Below are 27,407 nucleotides of genomic sequence, written 5' to 3' on the forward strand. Positions count from 1 at the left end.
AATTTTTTCGCGAAATGAATTTTTTTTTTTATTGTTTAATTAAAAAACGGAGTATAGCGTATATAGCGAGAATTTTGGAGTGCAATCAACTAAAATTTTGACTGAGAATCAACTTTTTATATGACGAATGCATGTGATTAATATAATGGTCTAACGATATTGTATACTTTTTCTTTATGTGTAGAGGTATTAAATTTTCCCAAGTTTTTAGTTTTGTGCGGCTTGAGTTTCGATATTCTTATTAAATCACGTGATTAAATCTCAATTTTATAATAAAATACTTCTTAACCACCAAGGAATGATAAACCTCCACTGTTGATTAATGGCTATTGATTTCTGATATTGAAATATAAAAACTTGACGAAAAGCATATTAAAATGCTGAATAAAAATTAGATTTCATAATATAATAGAAGCAAGTAAAATATTTTTAACCACATGAAGAATTTTATTTCGTATTACTACAGCGTAAAACTTTTAGGGTATGTTTCTTTAAAAATATTGGTGCAAGTTTAAAATTGGAGTAAGTGTTTCTAAAGAACATGAAATTAAGCTATCACATATAATATCTGAACTTCACAGTATATTGTGAATTAGGCGTTAAATTGCACTTTAGTTACAACAAATCGTGATAGTGTTTTGCCACGACAACTTTATTTAAATTTTGTGCTGATTATTTTTGTTAGGATTTTTACTCATTTAAAGGCAGTGCGGGCTTAAAATTTATAAAACGATTATTTTTTGGATTAAAATAGCCTATTTTCTGAACGTTATTTTCACACAGACACCACCGATGATTAACAAGTGGCTGACTGGTTAATTTTTCACGGTTCTTTTAATTGATATTAATTAGATTGTTCAAATTTATAAGAGATATCAACAGAGTGAGGATTACGCATCTGCAAGAATTGGAATCTAAATTAGAAGAAAAAAGTACTGACGTTTAGCTTTTATGTAATTCATTTGGAATGAAGCAATAAACTGTATTCTTTGCGTTAACCTACATGACGCGTGCCATGATAATATTATAGTTTGAACTTTTCGCTCATCACAATTATAAACTATTTGTAACTGAATTTAACTGTAGTTAAAACAGTAAATTTTCATATGTAAAAGAGGCAGAACCGTAAACGTGTCAAAATGATGCTTGTAGACTCATTAAGATTTTGCTGCTGGAGACGTGAAAAATGTGCAGTGCTTTCGTCCGTACTCGGAACACTGGACATCTCGAATACTGGTTGAGTATGCGTTCAATTACACCATGAAAGCATGCGGAAAGAAGGGAGAAAATACCTTTTTTGCTGATAGCTTATGATCATGATTCAAATCCTCTCCTGCACATGGGAAAACGTATATTTGTGAGGAGATAGCTAATTTCGGAAAATTTTAACACTAGAAGCGCCAGAGCAGTCATTTTGACTGTTTTCGTCATTTCACCGTGGATTCCTAAAGCACCCTTTATCTTAAGAAGGCACAAAAGTTTTGTATTTTCCTAAAAACCTCGAAAATTATTGGTAGCAAATATGAATCGAATAAAATTAAAATTAACAAAGATATTATTAGTTATAACCTAAAAGCGCCACGAGCAGTCATGTTGACTGCTAGTAATACTGGACACATTTTTCTTTTTATCTCACTCAGAAAACACTTTTTCTTCGACGTATCTAAGATTTGACTTGAAGTCAACTAGGACGCAGCGTTTAGAAAGTGATAGGTTTGCACTTTTTTCAGATATTTGGAATAAATTTATGCAGAATTGTGCGATTTCCTATAAGCCAGGAGAAACTCTAGTTGCGGATGAGCAGTTATTTCCATCCAGAGCCAGGTTTAAGTTTATTCAGTATATGCCGAATAACTGAGACAAATTCGGCATCAAATTTTGGATGCTAGTCGATGTAGCCTCAAAGTTTATGTGCAGTGCTTTTCCATATCTTGGAAAAGATACATCGAGGAGTGAAACTGAAAGTCTTCCTGAAAATGTAGTAATGCGTCTTCTGAGCCGTTATCTGAATTCAGGTAGAAACTTGACTGCGGAAAATTATTTTTCCTCCTTATCATTAGCTAAAAATCTTAGAATGAAAAACACACGTTTTGTGGGCACAGTAAGACGACGTCGAAGTGTAATTCCGCATGAAGTAAGGAAATCAAAAACCCGGCTGTTTGAAACACTTTTGCTAAGGAATGGTGAAACTAAACTGACGATCTATTAGGGAAAAAGGAATAAAAATGTCTTACTACTAAGTACCTTACATTCGAGTGTAAATGTAAACTTACAAAATAAGAAGAAACTTCCAGAAACAGTAGAGTTTTACAACAAAACCAAATTTGGAGTTTATATTCTTGACCAAATGACTCGTAAATATTCTTTCTGTTCGGGCTGCTTCAAGTAGATGGCCTATGCATGTTTTATATAATATGCTGGATTTAGCAGGAACGAATGCCTACGTTATCTACCATAAATTGAGTGATAAAAATATTACAAGCTTCCTATTTCAATTAGAAGAGGAGTTAAGAGAGCTTCATTTAAACAGAAGAAAAAGCACAAAATTGCTCCAGGAAATTTCCAACTCCATAGTTTGTAACAACAACAAAACAAGTGATATTGTAAAAAATGTTCATATCATGTGTGTGGAAAATGTACTTCCAGTATTGAATAAGTTGTGCAAAAATTGCGAAAAGCTATAAAATGCGTTTTATTAACGGAAAGTTAAAAATAATCTGTTGTTATTTAGAGAAGTTCTTAAAGAACTATAATTAACATTCTTAAAAGCATTATAAAGCATTTACATTTTGATATATACATTGAATTCTCTGAGCAGTCAGTTTGACTGCCGTTGGCGCTTCTAGGTAGGGAAGAAAGCTGGGTGCTTCTAGTTTTAAGTGTTTGCTTCTCTGTAAGATAAGTAAAGTGCAGAGAAGCAAATTTTGGGGCCAAGAGGAAAATGAGTAATTAGGGAATAATTTAGAAAATTATAAGCACATTTTATCTGAAAACGAAAATATTTTTATAAAGTTTTCAAAGGATTGTTAGATTATGTGTTCCAGTGTAAACTGTAATAAGGCAACGCTGTAATTTAAATCGTGGCTGATTTTGAAGCGGCAATGGAGCGTAAGTAGTACAGACTTAGTGAGATATAATTTAATCGAAATCAATATGGTGTCTTCCTATTCCTATGAATTATATTAAGAGTGTGAGGATTTAACGAAGTGGTAAAAATTATAGGGTTTATAAACGGCGTGATTAGTGTTTGAATTTGATATTTAGTCTTTAGTTTTAATGTTCTGTGATGCAGTAACACCTAGTTGTATAATTAAGTAATAATATGTTCTTGTAACAATTAGTGTAACAGCTATGTAAGCGTTTGATTCTGTGTTCCCTTTCCATAAGCTGTATACAGTGATGCCAAAAGAATTATTCTCATTGAAGATTCATTAAAATTCAAAATCCGTTTCAAAATAGCTGAGCAAAATAACGTTCTGAAGAAAAAAGAGAAAATACCTACATAGGTAATAGGAACATTTGTATGTACTTAATACAAGACTTGTCAAATTATGTTTCTAGTGATAAATCTTAAAGGATGGTCCAATCTAAGAACAACATTAAAATGCTTACATGTGTCTCTTCAATACACTATATTTTTGTTTCTTTTTTAATGTAGCATATAGCACACCTTCTCCTTGACGCTCTCTGATTTGTCGTAGGTGAAATCTCTCTTTCAATCTCTACAGGGTTTCTCTCCTTTTGAAAGGGCGCATCTTGGTAGAATGATAAATTACGTCAATAATACGCCTAGTGCGTTTGTTGACAGACGGCAAAAGTAAATGTTAAACTCGCTGTAGGATGCGTCTGATGGTAGTGGAAAGATTAATGGAATCATTGAACCTTGGATATTAAGTTGCAGAAAATAGTGAGAATTTCAGGAATTTAGGTAATTTTGAATGGATTTCTGAAACCATATTTTAAGCTCAATGGGGCAGTTTACATAGAAGGGCTATGAGTTTCGTTTTGGCGTTTTGGGTCGTCAACTATAAAACGGCGTTTCACTTTTCAAACTCTTGCCACCAAATATTAGAGCCCGCATTATATTTAAAGAAATGAAATAATGATGAATCTCATGAATATATGTATGTTTCTCGCATTGTGAAAAAACAACGGTACCTAGAGACATCAAATTTTAAATAACGTAGTCCTCCACTCGAATATGGGCATATGGAAGCCCAAATTTGGAATTTATTTTGTATTTCATATTTTATAAAACTTTAACGAATTTTTGAGTAACAAACTCAACGATTTGCAAGCGAGTAGTGGCAACACTCTACGGGAGGGGAACATTTTTATATCCTGCACACGAGACTGTGTATCTGAAATTCTAAAGATAGATTCTTTTAAATATTTTGTGATATTGCTATTGATTGAATTTTATGGTTTAAGGTCGAAGAACTTCATAATGAATAAAGATAACGCACAAAATGTTAAAAAAGCGCCCCTTTAGGCGTAATATAAAATCTGAAAGCTTTCAAAAAAAATTTTTTCGTTAGTAATTTTACTAATTTCTTTTTGTTAATTTTTTTACGTGTTTATTTCTTAGAAGTTTTATAATCATGATTGATAACAATGTTTTCTCCATATTTTAATTAAATTAAGTGTGAATACCTTGTTATAAAAAAATTGGGTGGTTTGAATAAGATTTATTTGAATGTAGTTTCACAATGATGAGTGTGTAGAAAAAACGCGTGGATCTGAAAATAACGGAACTTACTAAAATTTTGATGTGGAAAATGAATGATAAATTTTAATTGTGCAGATGAATAAGGTTGAAGTATAAGATACCAATTTTGCGAGCTTGGAAAGTAGGCTAAGTTAGAAAATGCATGAATGAGTTGAAGGGATTATCAAATTTTTTGAATTTTAAATATTAGTTGGTGCTTTTAATGGACTCTAATTGCTTTTCTGTAGATTGTTAACTGACGTGTTGATGTGGTGGTTAGCGAAAGCTGTCTGCTTACTGAAGGATGTTGATTCAAATCTTAAATAATTATTAAATATTAAAAAATATTAGGGTATTAAATTAAGAGCTTAGAATGCAAAAGCCTTTCGTTACATTTAAATTCGAATTAAAATCGAAATAAAAATTCAGCAGCTCCTATCTCATCAAGAATTTTGTCGTATTTTGACAGGCGCGTCCCAAGTATCATGTCATTCATACTTTCACGAATGGTTGCACTGGGAATAGTGGCTCAGTTTATTTCCCCTCCTCTTTCCAGCATGCGATCGTGTTTTAACGGTAGCATATTCGGCGCGTATTCGAGAGGACCAGTTCGAGTCCCGGTGAGGGCATTGAAAGTTTTTCCCTCCTTCAGCTTCAAGAAAACCTAATAGTTAGCTATATAGAGTAATAAATAGAGTTTTACGAATTATTGAAGTGAAATTTTGTGCATAAAGTTTCATTAAACTCAGCAAGGCCTTGCGTTAGGAAGGAACTTTAAAACGAACTGAAATTTCGTGTTTTGAAAAATGTTGTGTTGACTCCTGTTTGCAAAACACCAGAAAACCTTGGCACACGTTTTGCGGTTTATTATGAAGCCCCATACGTTTTGGTAAACATTAGGAGTTGCTCTGTTCAGTGAAGTAACGTATTTTAATAAACATTATAGTTGCTAAAATATATTTAAATGCATTTTTGAGCGTTTCCATCTTGATGCACATTTACAGTCACAGGGATCTGACTAATTACTGAAAACTTTTTTGGAATTCAGCGTTGATTCTAGAGACTTGAAAAGATTTTTTTGCCTTTCATTAGAATAAATTACTTAATTCAAGAGATTTCTGATTCTTTCAATGAACTTGTTTTTTTCTGACTCTATCAGACTTGTTTTATCTGACTGTTTCAGCGAACGTTTTTTAAATTTTAATTCTAAGAGGCAACAAAATATTTACTTTCGATTATTTTATTCTTTTTCATTCGAAAAATTACGTATTGAACTCGTTTCTGTTTATTTATAGAACTTTTTATTCTAATTTAATTTTAAAAGGTTACAAAGTCTTTCTGTTCTGCGATGTTTTATCAATTCTGATGTGTTGAGTAACGAGGAATTAAATGTTTACATTTTCTGATATTTGTCACATTATGTAAGGGTTATCATGCACATATGTGTAATAATTAAGTATGCGAGAGAAGACACTAATAATTTTAATCAAGGCCGATGGCTGTAGATAGTGCTGTCATACAGAATGCAAAATTGCGTAGTTGCAGGCAAACATACCCTTTGTGACTTTGCAAACACTTTTTTCCGTACAAAGCAATTCTCTGTAGAAGCATATTCTGACTCAACAACATTATGGACGCAATCTGCATGCAATCCTCGTCACATTTTTGGACTTTCACTACGTCGTAATAAAATGGGTGATAAAGAGGAAACCACTACCTATTAGCTGGAAGCTAGTGAGCGTTAAAGTGCGACGCATTCAAAAGAAAGCCTCACAAAGAATCAAAAGATTATGGTTCCCAAGAAAATATTAATTTCTGTTGCAATCTTATTCTCTGATTAGCTAAAATGTACCTATATTAGTAGCGTTATGTAAGATAATATGATGTGGATTAATTTGAAATGAGGCAGTTTAGATAAATATATTATGACCAGTTACTATTTTTAGGACGGAAAGGGGAATATCTAAATGAAAATGAAGAATATAAGGGGTTGTTGCCAATTAAAATCAGAATTAGTGCTTTACATATTTTTTATTATATTACATACATATAAAATAATTTGAATGCTGAAAACTTAAGATGCGCAAAGAAGTAGTTGCAGTTACGGCCGGTGTAACATTTCTTTTATAATCATTGATAAGTATTTTTGATCCATTGTCAGGACTGCTATTCTGCCTAACTGCCTTTGGGAACATAAGTAATCCTGAATGGGAGCAGGGAGCTTACTAAAACTATGTTTGTGCGTGTGTAGGACAAACAACATCACTAAGAAGGGTTAACTTTACCCTTTATTTCACACAGCGTACAACCGTTTCCGCACTTCGGGATAGAGACCAGCACTTATGGTCTGAAACGTAGAAAATAACAAATAAATTAACTTAACTAAATATGACTAAACTTAGATGCTTTACAGAAACTAGTAACGCGAAGATTGGCCTTTTGACACTACGTATGTTGTGAGCGAAATGCAAAAACTACACTGCATCTTCAAATATCAGCAAGAACTAAGTTCTGACCTTAAAGGCAGACATGAACTGACTGAAAGCACGCGCGTGGTAAGTCAGCAAGAAGTCTCACTCTCTCTTGGCTAAAAGCCACATCCTCATTAGGATAAACAATTCTAGTTGCGCTTATTCTGGCCGGAAATGTTAAATAAGAGAGGATAGCAAAGTTTTAATATAAAACAAACGTTATTAAAAATTAATCCTTACAAGAATAAATTGGCGCAAAACGCGTCCGTTTCTGCGTGAATTTAATTTTCTAAACTTTGCAGTAAGAAAATTAGCGTCAGCAATATAGCTGGACAGAGAATTGGAAACCGAAGGCGGTATGTCTTAAGAAGAAAGCTGCTTTCAGAATAATTAAGTTTAGCCCCTATTTGGTTGATAATAAATTTCGGCTTCCAAATTTGAAGTTATTATTGGCTGAAGCATCTACATTGTGAACATTATATTAAAATCATATGACATAGATTAATTTGGAGATGACGCTGTTTAGAGAGATTTATTGTAAACAGTTGCTTTTAGGATATAAATAGGAAATGATCAAATTTAAAATAGTCCTGGGACTATTTGAAATCAAAGTTAGAATTTTGATTTTCGAATTTTTATCTTACATCCTTCCCTAAAGAAGAAAAGCCTTAGTGACAGAAAAGTCTTTTATTATTATTATTATTATTATCAAAAAAGTGATAGAGCAGTAAAAATGAGGAGAAATTTAATATGGAAAATGTAAATCTTGACATTTTGAACTAAATAATAATTACTAACTTGAATATTTGAGTAGTATTTTTGACAACAGTCATTGAAAAATTCCCTATTTTTCATACTGCAAATAATTAGTATAATTCTGGCTGGGAAGACTTTACTTTGTTACAGCATACTGCAAATTATACACTTTAGCATACTTTGTTACAGCATACTGCAAATTATACACTTTAGCATACCTATCACGGATATTGTTACTCACAACAAAACTTTGCAGTGTTCTAATTTGTATATATATAATTTATCTTTTAACATCATAAATATTGTGATATCTCGCTCAAATTATGATTTCACTCATATTTATATTTCACTTTCAATTTCCAATATTGTGCAAAATGTAGGCTTCTCTATTCTCTAAAACATACATTTCCAAGTAAAATATCGCATATCCTCTTTAACTGGGTGGTGTGTTGTTGCTTCTGCAGTTAAGAAGCGAGCGAATAATCATTTGGAAAGACCTCTGTTTTTGGTATAAGGTAATTGGCCCTTTGAAAACTGCATTAAAATATTCCATAATAATGAAGGAAAATTCTATGGTTTTCCTAAAAATGGTTGTCTTCAAGTTTCCTTTATGTGAGAGGTTAAAAAGAAATATTACTTAGAATTAAACACATTCTGAATTAGTGCTTCCTACAATATACTGTATTCTTTATTTTCAGTTACTCATTATATAACAGTATTTCACATTAATTTTTCAGATTACTTTTTTAGCATTTCTTTTTTAAGTTGCATTACCCATATTCAATTTTATTACAGTTCATAAATCATTAATATACTTTTTATATTCATTATAACAATATTCAGTATCACAGATTTTAATATAATGTGTATTAATATTAAAAATCTTATTTTTAATATAATTTTCTTTTAAGTACTAAAAATTATCTCATTCTCATAATAAATCAAAATTATAATTAATAATACTAAGTTGTAATAACTTACAACTTTCCTTAACTAAAATGTTTAATGGATTTTAGAAATTTACATTTAAGAAATATATTAAGTCATTATGTCATATGTGAACAATAATGTATTTGTTTTTAAATACCAAAATCAGAAGTTATAAAAATTAATCATAACAAAAGCAGTAGCTCATTTTTGATCTTGCCTGCTTCCAAAAATATCCCCAATGTCTGTACAGTGGCGCCCGAACTAAAAGGTTGGTGGATGATAATTCGCCACACCCATGATTTGGCGATTGGGTCCCCCTCGAAAACCGCAGTCGCCCTTTAAAAGGGGGAGTATATAAGGTATTTTTCTCTTGTTCTTGGCATGCCTTCGTGGTGTGCTAGCCTAACACAGTTCTTGACAGGTCATGGACTATTCCCAGTATACCTGAACAGATTCAGACTTAGGGATACTCCTTTCTGCGAATGCGGAGAGGAAGGCGACACGAACCATTATTACTTCCACTGTGTACACACAAGAACCTGGCACTTGAAGAAACCAGCGGACTGTGCCTGGGCAATGTGGACGTCTAACACACTCAAAAACAGAATAGCCCTTGCCTAAGCAGAAACAACCGTGGTATGTTTCAAATATTCAGAACTTAAAGCAGATAACCAGAATAATGCTTAGTGCCTGCCGTTATCAATATGTAAAAACTGTTATTAGTATGTAATATTCAACCTTGTTACATTGGAGTCTTCCCCGCCGTGATGATATATAATTCCGTTTGGTTTATGTCCGTGGTCGGAAGCTATCATAGCGTTGCACTCACTCACTTCAGAGGTCCGCGGTTTGATTCCCGTCGAAGGCGTTGCTCATTTTTCATCACTCCTGCTTCCAAAAAAATACGTAATGTCTCTACATTGTAACCATATGTATGAGCAGCGTTGTATAAGATATGTATGATGTAGATTAATTTTGAGAGGACGCAGTTTTAAACGATTAAGCAGTTGCTGTTTTTACAATGGAAAGTTGTGATAACCAAATTAAAATGCAGAGTTTAAGAACTATTTGAAATTATAGTTATAATTTTGATTTACGTATGTTTAATTCATTATATATCGTGTGAATTTATGTCTTATATAGAAAAAAATATGTATACAGACGGTTCATACTGGTACATTGATGATTGAAAAACTTACGTCCGTCAGACGTAGAAGTAAGGTTTCCGTCTTTCATACTGGTCCGCAAATTCGAAAATTTTATAAAACATTTATTAGAGGAGCCGTTTCCAAATTTTTCAATAGAGTTAGAGATTTGATTATGGTGTGGGCTTAATAAATGTGTTCTCATCTATAAATCTGCCTGATAGAAGAGAAAAACGGTTTATTGTAATCTTTAATCTTCTAGTTAAATGGTTTTACTCTTATCATCTCGTACTACTAATACTACTCTAATCTGGAAATTAAAATGAATTTGTTAAACATACTGCTCTGATAAAGCGTGGATCATGGAATATGTATATGTGCGTGTGTAAGATAAAAAAAATTGTAAATCAAGATTCTAATTTTAATTTGCAATGTTTCCTCAACTCTTTATTTTAATTTTGTTATTTCCCCTTTCCATTGTAAAAATAGTAGCTGTTTATAATAATTCTGTCTACGTGATTTAAAAAGTAATATTCCTCACAGGGTATTTACATATCGCTGATGATGCAACGAAGCATAATTAATTGAATATGGATAAAGTTAACCAAATCTTTCTGAATTAGGTTTTTATTCTTCGCACATCGCTTTCTCTCTCGTTTCCATTCAATCAACTTGCTTATATTTATTTAACTGCTGCGCTTTTTTCCTCCTTCAGATATTAAAAATGTAAAAATTCGTTCGGTTTAATCAGTGTCTTCATAAAAACGTGATGTCAGTAATAAAAGAGAATTGTACTGATCGTGATTGCAGGTATCTCCGCCGTCGTTGAAATGCTAGTCTTAATGAGGTATCAAAAATGAATTTTAAATTAAATAAGCTGTTTTCCTGGTACAGTGAAACCTCGGCTCTGGAATTTGTTTCCTTCCTGAAGGTCATTCGTCAATCGAAATATTTTCGTCATAAGAATTAATATTAAATTTACTAATTGTTCCCGACCGCAGATGAAGGTTTATGCGCAAGTCCATAACGCAAAACCAAAGAAGATCATTAAATATAGAACAAAAATGTCAAATCCGATATTAAACAAGTAAAATAGAAGAAAATTTTAGTTCACCTTGGGCGAAGAAGAGTGAACGAACGGCATGATTGGAATTTGATGAGGAAACTGTTAATGTTTGTCGAAATTTCCTTCCATAAAAACATCTTCTAACAGTTTTTAAGGGTTACATATGCATTTTTTTGCCTTTATCCATAAGCGCCTGTAGACTTTACTAAGACTCATTGGCCCTCTCTGTTATTCAAGATTTCTCCAAAGTAGTTTATTGTCTACATTTTAACAGTCCTAAATTACAAAGCGCTCAAAAGTTTCTCCCTTTAACTCATTCTGCCCTGAATTTCCTCCAGGCCGAATTCGTGGTCCTGTAAATCTTGCTACCGTGCTTCGTTAATGAGAGTTAAATACTGGAAAATACTAAAGCGATATTATTAAAAGTGCCTGATTTGTAGTTAAGTGTCATAGGTTACCTCAGGACAGCTCTGAAAAATCATATGTTGGTGACCTGGGCGGGAGAAAAAACCGTCTGTCAGAAGCATCAGAATGTTCTCCGGCAGTTTGCCGATGCCATTAACAAAAAAATCATTTTCAAGGATGGAATATCTAGCGAACCAAATCGCATTGAAAAGTGCGCTTGAACACATCATTCAACGTAGTAGTAGAATGATCCTAATGTAGAACTATGTCTGCAGAAATATGGTTTGTAGAATGAAGCAGGTTCTCGATGTCCAAAGTAGAAACGGAGCTTCTTGTTAGTAAACTTACATACTAAAGTCTGATTGAACTATAATTTCAGGATAAATGTTTTTTTAATCTCGGAAATTTTTTTTAATACTCTAAGCCTTAAAAATCGATTCTAACTTTGAATGCATAACTATCTTTTCCTGGTAAAGAGACCCTTAAATAGATAGTGATGACGCCTTTCAAAGAAAGAAAAGCCCCAACCACATGTCAGAGGCTTATATCTTCAGGAAGTGGAATAAATTTATGAGAGCGAGTAAATTTTTCGTTCCGAAAAGCATCAGAAGTGGTTGTGCACGTTCAAAGCTAGTGGCTTTCAATGGAAAAGAACACTTACAGACATTTTTAAACAGTTCAACAAAACACTTTTGGGACACATTTTTGGAGCACTGTTGTAACCAAACATAGGAGACGACAATTGTCATTTGTACAGATCCTTATATTTTTTCTCATCTTAGAGATCAACTTTTGGATTCGAGGCAGGAATTCTTCCCTTCACATTTTACTTGACAGCTAGAATTATACAGGAAAGGAATCGTGGTCAGAAAGTGTTGAACTCTTCTTTGTTTTCATATGTACACGTTATTGTTTAAATTTCCTTCTGATGTCTCTTGTAGCATTCAATTCATTCTTAAAGGATGAGTTTTAACCGTTTACCTTTTTTTATTGTTGTGCTGAAAACTGAATGGTCTTCATTTCTATCATACTTTCTGAAATGCTGCAGTATTATAACCATATTAAGGCTTTAAATGCTGCTGAAACTCATGTGAACTGTTTCTTAGTTTTGAGTGATGTTATAATTTAAGTCGGAGTCCCAAGGTGAGACGAGCTCCGTTAGTTTGTTTTATTATTTAAATGTTTATCATTAATTTAATCATTCCTTAAATTCTATTTATTTCTTTATATTTTACTGAATTTTAGTTTAATTAAGTATTATTTTTATTTTTTGAGGATTTCTTCGATCTCAGACTCGTAGTCTTGAACCATAGCGAAAAGCTCAATGACGAAGATCATCGGCTCTTGTAATCCAATAAAAGAAACTCTTCTGTATTTATGTGTATTAAATATGTTAAAATGTTTTATATACGTGCATCGTTAAATAAAATAAGTAATTATTTAAAATTTTATTATTGAATAAAATTTATTTTGTGTATGTAAAGTATAAAATATCTACCTTTCTAAGAATAAATTAATAATAGCTCTCCCATTTCCCTTTAAAATTTGAGCATGCTTCTCTATTCATTCTAAAATTAGTAAAGCGGTAACTTTATAAGGTATTTTCTCTCACTTCACTAGCATGCCTTCGTGGTGTAACGGTAGCACGCTGGGCCGGTATTCCAGAGGTCCGTGGTTCGATTCCCAACGAAGGCGGTTGCATGTTTTTCATCTTTTCTGCTTCCAATTAAACTAATGACTGTACAACTTTTGTAATATAATTTTTACTATCTATAATTCTGAAAAGGGATCCGTTCTCTGATCTCTGTTCCGCAGATTGGAATGCGATGAAATCTTAACCCATTTATCTATTATGTATCTGAAATTTAATTGGCTAATGTGAACATTCTTGTAATGGATCCGAAATGTAGTCTATTTACTATAATCATGCCTTGATGTGAAGTCTTTTCTGCGCAGTTTCGCTCTCTTTGGTCCTTTTGTCTGTCTTCCGCATCGCTGCAGCAACATGCTACTGCCTGCTGCCTTCAGAACATTTTTCAAGTTTATCCAATGTAAAACGGTCTTTAAGAATCAGGCGCAATAGTGATTTGTGTTGGATTAAATAAAAATATATGCCAATCATGTCTAAAAAGAAAGTATTTGAATTTGGCCATCTTTGCTAGTTTCTGGTTTATGCATCCTTTCAGCACTCCAAGTTATTACAACAAGCTCCTTTTCAATTTCATTACATGAATATATACTAAACATAATGTATTTGTTTTTCATATTGCTTAGAACTACCCACTTAAGTGAAGTATTGTTGGGAAAAAGGGTAACATATTGGCTCATGGTAAGAAGAAGCGAAATAAATGGAACAATAAAGATTGATAATAACTGACGTAGATAATGATTTCATTGAAAAATGCTTACTCGAGAATGATGACGAGATACCTGATGGTGTATACGTATGGATTAACATGAATGGGGGGGCAGTGTACAGATTAGTACTGATTGACGTCACATGTAGTATGTTCTCCTTCTGAATTGCATAAAACAGCTTTAGAATAGCTACTTTTTAGGATTTATGTAGGCTATCTTAAATCTTATCTGTGATAATTGCAAACAATTACGTGTCTTTTGAAGATATGTGGATTCACAGAAACTGTCATCTCATGAAAAAGTTATTTATTTCGTAATTTCGTAGCATTTGATACGTAAGTTTTTGGTATTATTGGGGCGAGAAATTTTTTTAGCCCGAAGGGTGTCATTCCTGAAGGACTATTAATTTCGTTTTGGCATTTTGCGTTGATTCACCTTTCAAACTGTAGCCACCAAATATTACAGCCTTGTGTTATATATTTAAAGAAAAAAATAATGAAGAATCTGCATAAATGTATATATGTTTCTTGCGTTGTGATAGAACAACGGTACCTAGAGCCATCAAATTTTGAGTAACGTAATCCTCCACCGAATATGGGCATCTGGAAGCGCTAATTTGAAATTTGGAGTGAGACATTAAAGAATTTTGTATAACAAACTCAAGGATTTTAAAGCGAGGAGGGGCAGCATTGCACGAGGGGGGGGGAAACATTTTTATCTCCACCGCGCGAGACTGTGTATCGAAAGGTGCGCTCATTTTAAAATTATTTTGCGATATTTCTGTTGAATCGAATTATATGGTTTAAGTGCGAAGAACATGATATTTAGTAAATAATGGTAGCACACAAAACGTTAAGAAAAGCCCCTTTGGGCGTAATTGTAAAATCTGAAAGCTTCGAGATTAATTTATTTAATTCAGAAGTCAAACAACAAAAATCAGCGTTATATTTACAAAATTTACTGTGAAATTACTGTGAAAATTTTGTAAATATAACGCTGATTTTTGTTGTTTGACTTCTGAATTAGTATTTATTCGGCGTGTTATTGTGTCTTAATTAATTTATTTATTATTATTTTTTTAATAATTTTTCTTTATCTCTCTTTCCTATCTTTCCTCATCAGAGGAAGCTTTGTTGACTCTTTGCCGGTATCTTGAAATATTTTTTAAGGATTTCATATGAGATTTACTTCACCAAACTATACAATCGGAATTTGCGTAGTCCGAATTAATAAATTTAGCTCCCATAAATCTATATTAGTGACTCTGTACTGCTAACAAACTTTGCTCACACGCTAACTCCATACACTGCTTATATCGTTCATATGAGCAGTATATCCTAAGAAACAAGATTCAGCTAGCAATTTTGAGCGTATATCTGAATAGCTCTGCGATGTTATAATACCGCGTGATTGAGAACGGTAAGTTTTATCAACGAATTCTTATATAATACGGCATATTTTTCTTCGCACATTTGCATATTCAAATACATGTAGGCAGGATTATTTAATTAATTATTAATTGAAGAGTTCGTATGGTTAAATAAAGTACCCGAACTGTTGAAGTTTTAGATCATTTAAGTAATCGTGGAATATCTTGTATTCCCTTTTATTTTATGTTTTACGAAATAGAAAACAGAGTACTCGCGCAAACGTAAGAAGAGCAAATATTCTTCTGAATTTGAATAGTTATTCATGTTATGTATTGTTACGTTTTTCTTTTTCTGACACCAGTTGTTACGTTATTTTTTTCCTTCACGTTCGTACGTGGTTTGTAGATTTGGAGTGAATAACGACGACACTTGATGAAGTATCGAAACACACTTTATTAGTCAGTATTGTCAGGACAGCTCCAAAACACGTTTTACAGTCGTCGATGAACTACTATAAACACGATGACACGATCAGCGACACAGCCTTCAGGTTATCAGGCAAGCGCGGTGGAGACAGCTTCCTGCAAAGCACCCGACTCTGCTTTCCGGAGTACTACAGCTCCCGACTCTGCTTGTTCGTTCTTGGAACTCCACGCTACAACTCGCGATGCGCTCGACGACACACAGAGCACCGCTCCGAATCTTCGGTTCAGTCGTTCCCGCAGCTTAGCACGCTCTCTCGACGATGCACTAAGAGACTCCTTCGGTGAACTCGATGACCCACTCGGTACTCGCTGCCCGGCTGTCAACTCGATCGACTCCGCAGGGATTGACTCGCTAGACGAGACACCAACTCTCTGAGACGCACAGACTGACTGCGGACCAGCAGTGCTTATATAGCTTTTGGCTTGTGTTTGGGAACATTCTGGGCTAAACCGGTAAGAATTTGTTCCAGAAGGTTCTCCAACCGTCCATGATATATCGCCAATTTTGTCGCCAAATGGGCGATTTCTCGCCAAATATGGCAACCCTTGCCGTTTTATGGCAACTCTAAAACTGCTTTGCGGGGAAGCCATCTCACTGCGCCTTGACATTTTGTAACAGTATTCTAGTTTTCCCTGTGTTCAATATTTTTAACAACGTGAAAAGTTCTTTTTAAAATTGTTTAAGTTCCCGTGTGTCGGGGAGAAGAAGAAATTTTGTCTTTTAAAAATATTCTGTGCATTTTAAATCCGAAAGGAGAAATGATTCATCATCTTCCGTTTAAGCTTTATACTAATTCTGAGACTTTTTTTTTTTTCTTTGCAGAGTGTTATGTGCTGGGCTTGTTTTCAGTATTTTTCTGTAGAGTATGTGCTGTGATAGTTAAGCGGCTAAAGCCAACATTCGTAATGCTTTCGAAAGAGATTTATTAACTAGCTTAACACGATGGCTGCGTGACCATTTTGACTTTTTTTTTTTTTTTTTTTTTTTTTTTGTTCTATATACACTGTGTGCACTAAAGTCTTAATGAAATATAGTAGAAGGCAAATATTTTAAGGTAGCAAAATCGTAAGTTGGTTCCTACTGTTACAAAATGAATTTAAATAATAAATCCTTCACTTCATATATTGCATTAATTTTTTTTTATTACAACAACGCTGCAAATATTCATGGAAGATATCAAAGGGATATATTTTAAATCAAATATTTTTTTTTAATTAGAACGGCATTTATATTACGGTGTGCATACGGGTTCTTGATCGATTGAATGCACACAGAACCATTTGTCAGCTTGATAAAATTTATTTTTCCAAAAAAAATAGCCTACAGTTCTGAAACATTCCACTAAAGTACTCGAACAGATCTTCTCAGCAGGGCGAAGCACAATCAGTAGTTACAGCTTCAAACTGCTAATAATGTTAAACACAACACATTGCAAAGAGCATCCAAAGAGCGAAGCTCGTACTGAGATCTCTCAATAATTCGACTTCAGTTCTGAACTAAAAACTGCTGTTGTCTCTGTGCTCATATAGTTTTTGCCTGGCCGCCGAGAAATCTCTAGTGCCTTCCATTTCTTCAAATTACTGGCAGGCATATACAAGAGCAGACAGCTACCTTGTTTTGCACCTGCAAAGTCTTTCTGCACACAGGGCGAAATATCAAGCTTAGATGCGAAGGAAAGGCAACTAGAAATAGGACAATTTTGTTTGAGAGAAAAATAATTTCGTACGGTTAAAATTGCATATACCGTTACAGTTGTATGTAAGGATCAATTACAATTATTCAATTACTGTACCAATTAAAATTCAATTACTGTACCAATAAAGGAACCGAACCAAAATGTCTTTCAAATGGTCACCAAAAATTTGGGACAGACATTAGTCGTCAAAACCATCGCCATCTTGGCGATATCTCTCTAATTTAGCAAAATAGCCACTTACCTCAATGTTAAAGGGACTTGCCCCTGTAATCTAATTTTTTCGGCAGAGCTTCGAATTGAGGAATTTCATGTTACATTATACAGAAGATACTAAAATTTTACATATAATTTGATTGAAATTATTTATATGTGTTCAAAATTCGTAACAATATCTTTTTGAATTGTTGAGATTATTAATCAGTAGTAGATAATGTTAGTAGAAGGGGGAAAAAGAAAATATAAATTTTATACTTTGTTTAATGGTAGTTCTTTAGAAATATCCTTAAGCTTTTTGGAAGACAAAGACCTCGCAGTAACAGTAATTTTCACGGCGAACAGATGGTAAATGCCGATAGCATAGTGTAGCATAACCGCCGTAAAATTTTGTGGGGATTCACCTTTTTGATGTTAGAAGAATGAAATGCATATAGATGATGATAAAGTTGGAAAACATGAAAAAAATGAAAACGTACTTTAGTAATAATAAATAAGGCACGTTTAGAGGCAGCCTTTTCGTGCTATCTCCTGGGTAATATTTCTCTTGCGAGAACTTGGAAAGGAAAGAAACTTCGACCATCATTTATTTATTTTTTATTGATGAAACTTCTTCCAAGTGTTTCTTCGCGCCATAAAAGACGACATTCTTCTTTTCATAAACAAACACAGTAATCTTATTATTATTCCTTCCATTTTATTGGTTATAAAACTTTTCAGGTATTCAACGATTCAGTTTCATTTTTTTGTTCGTATTAATACCAATGGAAGAACTTAAAGCAACTTAATTAAACATCCAGCCCTTACGGATAGTTTTAGATTTGGATTAGTAAGAAGTTTGAAACATGTCTTACCTGTTTTTTTTTTATCAGACTGTAGAAAGCTGTCTCAAAATTCATATTATAAAGCACAAATCTCAATCAGCAAAGAAACAAATAATTTTTCTATCGTTTAGCATTGCTGGTACTTCATATATGTTTACAGTTTTTTAGCTTATAAAAGTTTTATTTATATAATTTTCTTTACATTTTGAATCTAAGTGGCTTTTCTCTTCATTGTTGAATGTGTAATCGAATAACTTCGCCATTTCGTTTCCTTGAGATGCGTACCTGACTTGACCCCTCACTCGCACGATTGAATTTTATGGCTTTATTTAAAAAATATTATCATTTATTGTCAAAAGCAGCATGAAAATCCTTTTAAGAGTCCGAATTATAGAAGAAATCGACAAGAATTATTGCAGAATTGAGGAATATTTTCATCGTGTTCGAAAGTTGTTTTCACATGTGACGCGAAATACTGTACTCATACTGAACGTTAGAAATATGAGCATTTTACAGTAAAACTTCAGAAATAAAACTTACGTATGGTGTTTTTTTTTTTTTTTTTTTTAGTATTTATATAGCAAAAGTTAATAACGTTTACAATTGGGCAATGATTTCTAAGTATCCCATATTGGTAACTGAATTACTGCTTATGAACAGCGTATATGCTACTGAAGAAAAAAAACCTGCATCAGTGTTTATGTTCTTACAAATGTATGAAGCATTTTTTACTTGAAATCCTCATGCTAAAATGAATACTGAAGAAAGGTTGAGTAGTAGTGATACGTTTAGATGTATTTTTCAATAATAGCAATAGTCCGAAATAATTAAAACATTTTCCAGTAATGAAGAAGATGCCATTAGATCTCTCAAATAGAAAGGTGGCATTCTTATTATTTTTAATTTTATTTATTAATATTTTTAAATTCTTAACAGAAATTCCCGCTTGTAGAGAATTAAAAAGGTTTATCAGTTTTGCTCATTAAAAAACGCGATAAAAACTACGCCATTCGTAAAAGTTGAACAAAATAGAGTATTTTCTTTAAATTATTCTTCCTTCGTAAATACTTTTTCTCTAGTTGATTTTGACATATTTAATTTAATAGTTCTTTACATTAATCATTTAATTTTCTTATTTAAGTACATAGATTCACGTTATATGATGTGCAATTTGTAGCACAAATATAAGCTACTTTCTGTAATAACGATAAAATTATTTAGCAAAGCTATTTATGATTTTTCCTGTACTTTTTCAGGTTCTAAACCAAGTCCAAATCATGTCATCACTTTTATCTTTATTATTAAAATTCAAATGGCTAGAAGCTTTATAAACGTAATGGTATTATTAAATCATTAACTTTCCTTCTGTACGTGTACTTTCCTTCTGTACCGTAAAATGACGGCCGCTTAATTTGTTATCATAATCTATAGTCTCCAAAGCTGTTATCTGATAACTGACGAAAAATAAAACTTTTTTTTTTTTTTTGTTTTGTTTTTGAACTAATAAATATTTATTATTTTACTTCGTATTGATGCAGGTAACCAGCAGTAAGTCTTTCATTATTTTACTTTTTCTAAATACATTTAAGTCGTATGATATCTTAAGTATGAAGTGTTTTCCTACTCTGCTTATACATTCCTCACATAAATTATATTTATATGTTTATGATAGGTAGAGAGAAGTGTTAGTATTAAGTTCTTTTATTCTATTTCTACCCATTTGTATCCTAAATGGCGTTAGCCTAGAAGGACTGTTATTTTCCAAACAAGATTTTGTGTTGAATCACTATAAAAGTATAAATCACTTTTCAAGTTGTTGCCACCAAATATTATCAACCTGTATTATATTTAAAGAAATTATATAATAAAGAATCTGCGTGAGGGTATGTATGTTTTTCACACTGTGAAAAGCAACGGTACCTAGAGCTATCAGATTTTGAATAACGTAGCCCTCCACCCTAATATGAGCACTTTGATGCCTGAGTTTGGATTTTGTTTTATTATCCATTTCATATTTTGTAAATCTTTAACGAATTTTTGATTAAAAACTCAACTATTTCAAAACGAGAGGGAACAAGTCTAGGGAACAAATCATTTTTATCTCCAGCGCGCGAGACTGTCCATCGGAAATCCTAAACATATGCTGTTTTTAAAAATTTTCAAACCAAAGTTGCGTTAGCCTAAATGCTCTTGAAACGTGTATCTGTCTGTAAATGAAAAAAATACAAATATCTGAAAACTTTCAGATTTTTTCTTCTTCTTGTTTTTTTATTGATTACTTAATCTTTATTAATTATTAGCTAAAAGGGCTAAAGTCTCGAAATACGATTTTGCATTCTATAACCAATATTCATTTATAATGCGTCGTTTCACATTTCATTAGAGACTATTCGGTGAAACTTATAATGTTATTCTTTCATATTTAATCTGTCTGTTATTAATGAAGAAATTAGAATATATAAAAGCAAAAATGCAGTTCTTCAGAATAGTATTCTTAAATTTTTAATCTGATTGATGTAAATAGAAATGCATTTAATTCATACTACATGCAATTACAACCATTGAATATTTTTATAAAATTACATCACGGAGTTTTCATTTTTTAAATAAAAACAGAAGATATATAACATAGTCTGATTGCATGTTTATCTAATATCCTATAAAATGTTTCACTATTCAGCCTGGGTCATCTCTTTCTGTAATCTTGCTGATAAAGCATATTAAATTTTAAAAGAACTCTTGTGAGCGATTGTTAATATTCGAACCCTGCCAGATTTTTTTATAAATAAATATTTTGGAGTATTTTTTATTAATTCAATTAACTGCTAAATCTTTATTATTTTGCTTCTTATTAATGCAGTTAACTAGTAGATCTTTATTATTTTACTTTTTGTTGATGGGATTTAGTAAAATCATATGTTAAGTGTATGTGTTGAGTAATTTCTTATTTTCAGTGCGTAATGCTCAGATATGTTGTGTGTGTGTCAAAATTGTAAATACATACACAATGCCTTTGAATGTTAAGTATCTTTATGATGTGAAATTTTACTTATCCAATCTTATTTCAGATTTGGACGCAGTGACAAAGAAAATATAAAAGCATCACCGAAGAAAAACATTGTATAATTCTGTAAGTATTCGTCCTCTTTCTGTTTACATTATTAATATGTGCCTTCATGAACTTTAACAACTTTAAAATAACAAAAATTAAAACGTGTTACCCACAAAATACCAGAAAAGTATTTAGAATTACCGAATCTTGGTATTTTTCATAATTTATAAGTCATGAGACTTTTGAATGAATTTATGAAATGAAAATCAGTTAATTATTCTGTCTGAAGAGGGAGAAGTTTTCCGTATAAATAATGTAATTTGTACTAGGATAAACTATATTTACTAAGGAATTTAGAGGATACTTTGAGTGAATAATAATGTAAGAAAATGTTCTTCATTTCAGCACACATGTGACATATAACGGATTACTTCTATTCAGCAAACTGAATAGCAGTGGCAGACATATGACTGTAAATAAATAATATAAGGAACCGCTTTATCTGTTATGTATATTTTATTTCTCCAGCAAGCATAATATTGTCTGAATCTGAATATTTTTCACCGTTGTTGTGTATTCTTTGTAACATAATTCTTTACTTCTTTCTTGTTAACTCTGAGTTGTGGCACGTGAAACTCAGGTGCGTAATTTTTACGACCAGTTTTTTGTTGCATGTATGATTGAAGGCATACGTATTTGTGATGCGTACTTGGTGATCTTTAGCATATGTATTGTAACTTATTGAGGGGGCCCACCAACCAGCGGCCGAGCGGTAAAGTCGCTGAACACTGGTAGTTCGGTCCGATATTCGAATCCCGCGAACGGGCTGTCTGCATGGGCGTTTTTGCGGTTTTCCCCATGTGTAATGTGTTTACAAGCCAGTTTCCCTTAGATCGTTTTCCACGAAAGCATCCCTCCCCTTTCGCAGATAGCCCTTGAGGCTTTGCCGTAATTAAATAACCTGACTTATTGAGAAGAGCCATCTTTTCTAATTTGATAGGGTTTCAATATTTGGTATTGGAGGTTAAATGTGGTGCGGATTTTACCCATCCTGAAAGCTAATTGTGCCATTTTGTTTGCGGAGCATATTTTAGTAAGCCTGTCTCGCAGACGAACGAATTGGGGGGAGGGGGGTTATGTATAATCTTTGAATAACTGTCTTGAGTAATTGAGTCCTTTCTGTGTTAAATATGTATTATGGCGTTAATGTATGATGGAGTGATATTACAAGTTCCACCCTCCTGTACTGTTGGGCATCGCTATTTTGAGCAGCTCATTTTAATATATGATTTTATGCTCAGTATACTGTATTTATGGATGTTTAATTCTGAAACGATAATTAATGCGATGTACTGTTAATTAGTTATTCTAGAAGTCACCGCTCAAATGCTGTTTGGCATAAAATAGCAGGAGAAAGGGAATGATTAAAATTACCTACCAAAGCAAATCTTAAGTATATGAAAATGGAAAAACACATTTTATCACTTTATAAATAACGTAAAAACTAATATTTATATAATTAATGTAATATTATATAAATAATTAATTGATAATAATTATATTAATTGAAAATTAATTATATAAATAATCATTTTCTAAGTTAACTTGACTATAAGATAATCTGCCATCATCACTTATCCATCATCACTGTAGTCGTAATAATTTACCGACCTATTTTGTAAGTATGAGACTATGTACATAACAAGGAGTTTTTGTTAATTTTATGGTCTCGCCCATCTGTAGATGTACAGGCTTACGAACTTGGAAGTTACCGTGCCGATAAAAAATAGTGGGAACATTCGGATCACTATCAGAAAATGGGTACGGCTATTCTAAAATTACTGGAAATAGTTTTTGATGAAATGAAACCGAACACTCCGTCATGAGTTGTGAATTATTGTTGTGTTTTGAGTAAACAGTGAACGTCTTTGTGTTAGTTTTGGCTTGTTCGGTATATAATAGTTTTCTTTGTGTTGCAGTAATTTCATGAAGTTGTGTTGCCATTCTATGTTGTATATGTTTAGCTGAGCATGCATGTTTAGCTCTAATTGAATTGTCTTCAGATTTTGTGCAAGTTTCTTAACTTTCTACGAGGTGTCTAAATAGATGTGCCTTTACGTTTGAATTTTATTAGTACTTTATTTTACCTTTGCCATGATATTTCGCTTTCTGATATCCATTTCGTTCCTTCGAAAATAACGCGTTAAGTATCATAGAGCTTTAAGGCGATGTTAAGCATATTATGAGTGAGAATAGAAAATTTAAAGTAAAGAGGCTATTTTTTACGGGGCAAGAGTCGCACAGAACGTGCTGTTTCGATTGAAGAAAGTAACCTTCTTTTCCCTCCCTCTTTCTCGTTTCTTAAGAACTTTATTTCCATCAATTATCATAATAAATGTGTAAGAAAATGCTCGTATTTGTGCACATTGTTAAGATAAGACATTAAAAGCGCGTCTATCTCATGTCTGTTGGGTAAAGTGGTATAAGTAATTATTATCATATAGCTTTTCTGATTTAAGCTTGTAATTTTTAACGGATGGTAGGTGAATAAATTGAATTTTTGGTTGTCAGTGCATAAACGTACTAGTTTGAGAAGAAAAATTAAATATATAAAGAAATTTCGTGAAGTTTTGTAAATTTTATTTTCGTTTTTATTGAAAGGCTATTAAGGAGAATAAGACCTTTTCGATAACGAAATACGTGAAAATTTTCCTTATTAATTAAATTATTGTCATTATAATAAAATGTCTTGCGGATTAAAAATATTTTATTTATAGAAAACTACACGTTATTGTTGTTATGTTAAAGTAAAATTTTAATTTTTAGCCTCTATATTATACTTTCGGGAAAAAATCTTGACAGATACTTGAAACAAGATTTCAAATATGTGATCGCATTTAAGTACTTAATAATTTTTTTCTTATGCGTAATTTTCATTGATATTTGTAGATATGTTTAGAAATTTAAGTGAACCTATTTTTATTTTAACATGTAGAGTTAAAAAATTTGGAACATTTTTTAATATTATAAAAAAAAAAACGAATTTTTAAAACATATAACATATTTTTACTCAAAATCAGGTTTCATTATTTCATTTATTCTTGGAGATGACTTTAAATAGATTCAATCAAAATATAGTTGCATTATGAAAAAAATTAGGTTTGTTTCATAGATAGAATTGTAGAAAATGTACCTAAATATTGAAAAATTCTTTTTCAGAAAAATGTAAAATAACGAATAAGAAAGTCTTTCTATCAATACGTTTTCTTCTTTTTTTTTTAACATTTTGCACCGCAATCATGTTGTTAATACGGATGTGCAGTTTCACGTTTCCTTTTATTTTGTCTTTAAAAGATTCTGATTTTCTGAGTGATTTTGCAAATTTTGTTTCATTTTAAAGAATGAATTTTGTGAATCTTTCGAATTCTGTTATAGATTTTACTGTAAAGAAGGGAATATAAACTCCTTATAAAATATTAGCCTTTATCTACATTAATGCTTTCTTTTTTGATTTTGCTTGCATATTAAATTGTATAGCAGTTTGATTATGCCATGAAAAATTTGATTTTGCCGCGTAAATTCTTCAGTTCTTTGAATTTATATGAGGAAGATTTTTTTTAATCATTTGATATGAAGTTAACTTATAGTTGCTGATTTGATTGCTGTCAATTGTAGTTACAAATACACTCGATTATTGATTTGAATTTTATAATATGTAATGTTTAATTAAAATGCAGATTTCCCTTGTTATTTAGAAATAGTGTTTTTCCGTGAAATGGTTTGAAAGTAAATAAGATAATCTACCAAACAGCACATTATAACCTTAGGCAAATCTGATTTGTGATAGTTAAACTGGAAATGGTAAGACAGATGAGCAGCTTTGCAAGTAGGATCATTTTCACCAGAATTGGAAAAACCAAGAGCGTTATTGAAGGCTTAGAGATGACAATGAACTATGTATAAAAGGCAGTACTTTCATATTAGATTTAATAAATTGTAGAAATGTTTAGAACAATGTTTTTAGAAATGTTAGCGTTATAGTACGCTAACATACAAATTTAATGCTATCTTCTTTAATAACATTAATCACTACAGTATCATGAGAGTTAAACATATAAAATAAATGTATTTCTCCTTCTCTCAACCACGTATGGTTCAGTAATACAAGCATACTTTCCCTTTTCTCGTTTCCTCCTGTCGCTGTTTGCTAGCTGTCTTCTATCCATGCTCATACAATGAAACTGGCATTAACGAACAAAAATAAATTCTTCATCTGTACAATAATGTTACGAATTTTGAATATATGTGAATAGTTTTAGTGAAATTATATGTAAAATTTTAGCATCTCTGCCTCAAAAACGCGAAGCTCAGCCGGGAAAATAAGGTTAAAGAATCCATCTATCTCGACAAATTTGCGAGATAGCGCCAAGCTGGCAATGTTTCTTGGCGACTAATATTGGCCGCCAAATTTGGCGAAAATTTGCCCAAAATCGCCAAACTTGTGGCATTTTGGATTGATTTCTGTATAACTGTAATTGGTTTGATTCATGTATGTAACTGTATATGCCTATCAGCAGTTTCGAGAAATCGCAGGTATTGAAGTATCTCGTCGGCCTGTGGAAAACTGAAAGACCGGAGAGAGGATCTGTTCTCAGTTTAAATCAAAGTTGAATTCGGAGTATTGAGAGATCTCTATGAGAGCTTCACTTTGCATTGCATTGCGTTGTGTTTAATGTTCTTAGTAGTTTGAAATGGTAACAATTGATGATGCACTGTCACACTGAGAAGTGCTGTACGAGTAATTTTATGGAAAGTGCCAGAACTGTAGTGTTTCTTGAAAATAAATTTTATCAAACCGTCATCGCTTCTGCGTGCATTCAATCCATTACGAACCCTATGCAAGCAACAGAGTATTGTTTAATGTATCAGAATTTAATGACATAGTGGATATTAGTACCAATTAATGGTAGCTCTTTTGAGTGTTATGTTCTTGATGGCCGACTGGCTCATCTGTATGAGTCTTTTCATAATCTGCTGCCAGAAGCTGACATTAACCTAAAATAAGGAATCTACCTTCATATTGTAACGATCTAGCATTTTCGTGGTAAAGCTTAACTGAAATCCCTATTTTTCCCCTATAATGCATGAGTTTCATTGCTTAATAGTGTTTCTAAACAATTTACAGCCTTTTATGAACATAAGCCATTTTGCAGCAAAAATCAAAAGCTGTTTACTATTCATTCTGTATCCATTCTAACTTCGCTGAAAATCTTCAGTGTTACGTTGCGTGACATAAAACGAGTTTAGAGGATTTAGTACTAAGGCTTTAATTGATTCCGTTGGCGGAACCGAGCAGAGGAATGTGCTTGTCGAACCGGCGTCTGTAGATTTTCTTGTGAAGGTTAAAAGGTTTCGCGATCTTTCTCCGAAGTGTATGATTTATGTAAATATTTGTAAACGGCTTGTGTTAAATGTAGCTGATAGAAAAGTTTTACCGTTAAAAATATGCGTGGGGAAAAAAAAAAAAAAAAAAAAAAAAAAACATGTTACCTTTTCATTTTCCATTGCTGTTTCCAGATTCCCTTTCTTCTTCTTCTTCTTCTTTTTTTTTTTTCTTTTTTTTCTCTCTTTTTTTTTTTTTTGTGTGTGTGTGTGTGTGTGTGTGTGTGTGTGTGTGTGTGTGCGTGCGAAGCAGTGAAAATGTAACCATCCCCCAGTCTTCTAAAAGACGCTTTTAAGGAAATTCAGAGTAATGAAACGTATAATGTAAAGCGATTTACTTTGCTCTCTTTTCAACTGCAGTTTGAGACACGCCATTCATAGTGATATATAATAATTTTTATAGCTATATAATAAATGATATAGCGCCAAAACAAATGTAACTTTAAAACATGAATAACTTAATTAATAATTTGCACATAATATTA

General features: G+C 32.3%; 1 long non-coding RNA gene across 1 annotated transcript in view; it reads left to right on the forward strand.

Annotated features, from left to right (window-relative positions):
• Positions 1 to 27,407, forward strand: part of LOC118187685 (uncharacterized) — a 210,221-nt gene that overhangs the window by 68,565 nt on the left and 114,249 nt on the right. The window contains exon 3 of the long non-coding RNA XR_004758001.2: positions 21,497 to 21,558. This is a non-coding gene — a long non-coding RNA (uncharacterized LOC118187685). The remainder of the gene's footprint in view (positions 1 to 21,496; positions 21,559 to 27,407) is intronic.

The sequence above is a fragment of the Stegodyphus dumicola genome, chromosome 1 (genome assembly GCF_044657685.1).
Source record: "Stegodyphus dumicola isolate Sdum_Otavi_A_Nest chromosome 1, ASM4465768v1".
NCBI classification, from domain to species: domain Eukaryota; kingdom Metazoa; phylum Arthropoda; class Arachnida; order Araneae; family Eresidae; genus Stegodyphus; species Stegodyphus dumicola.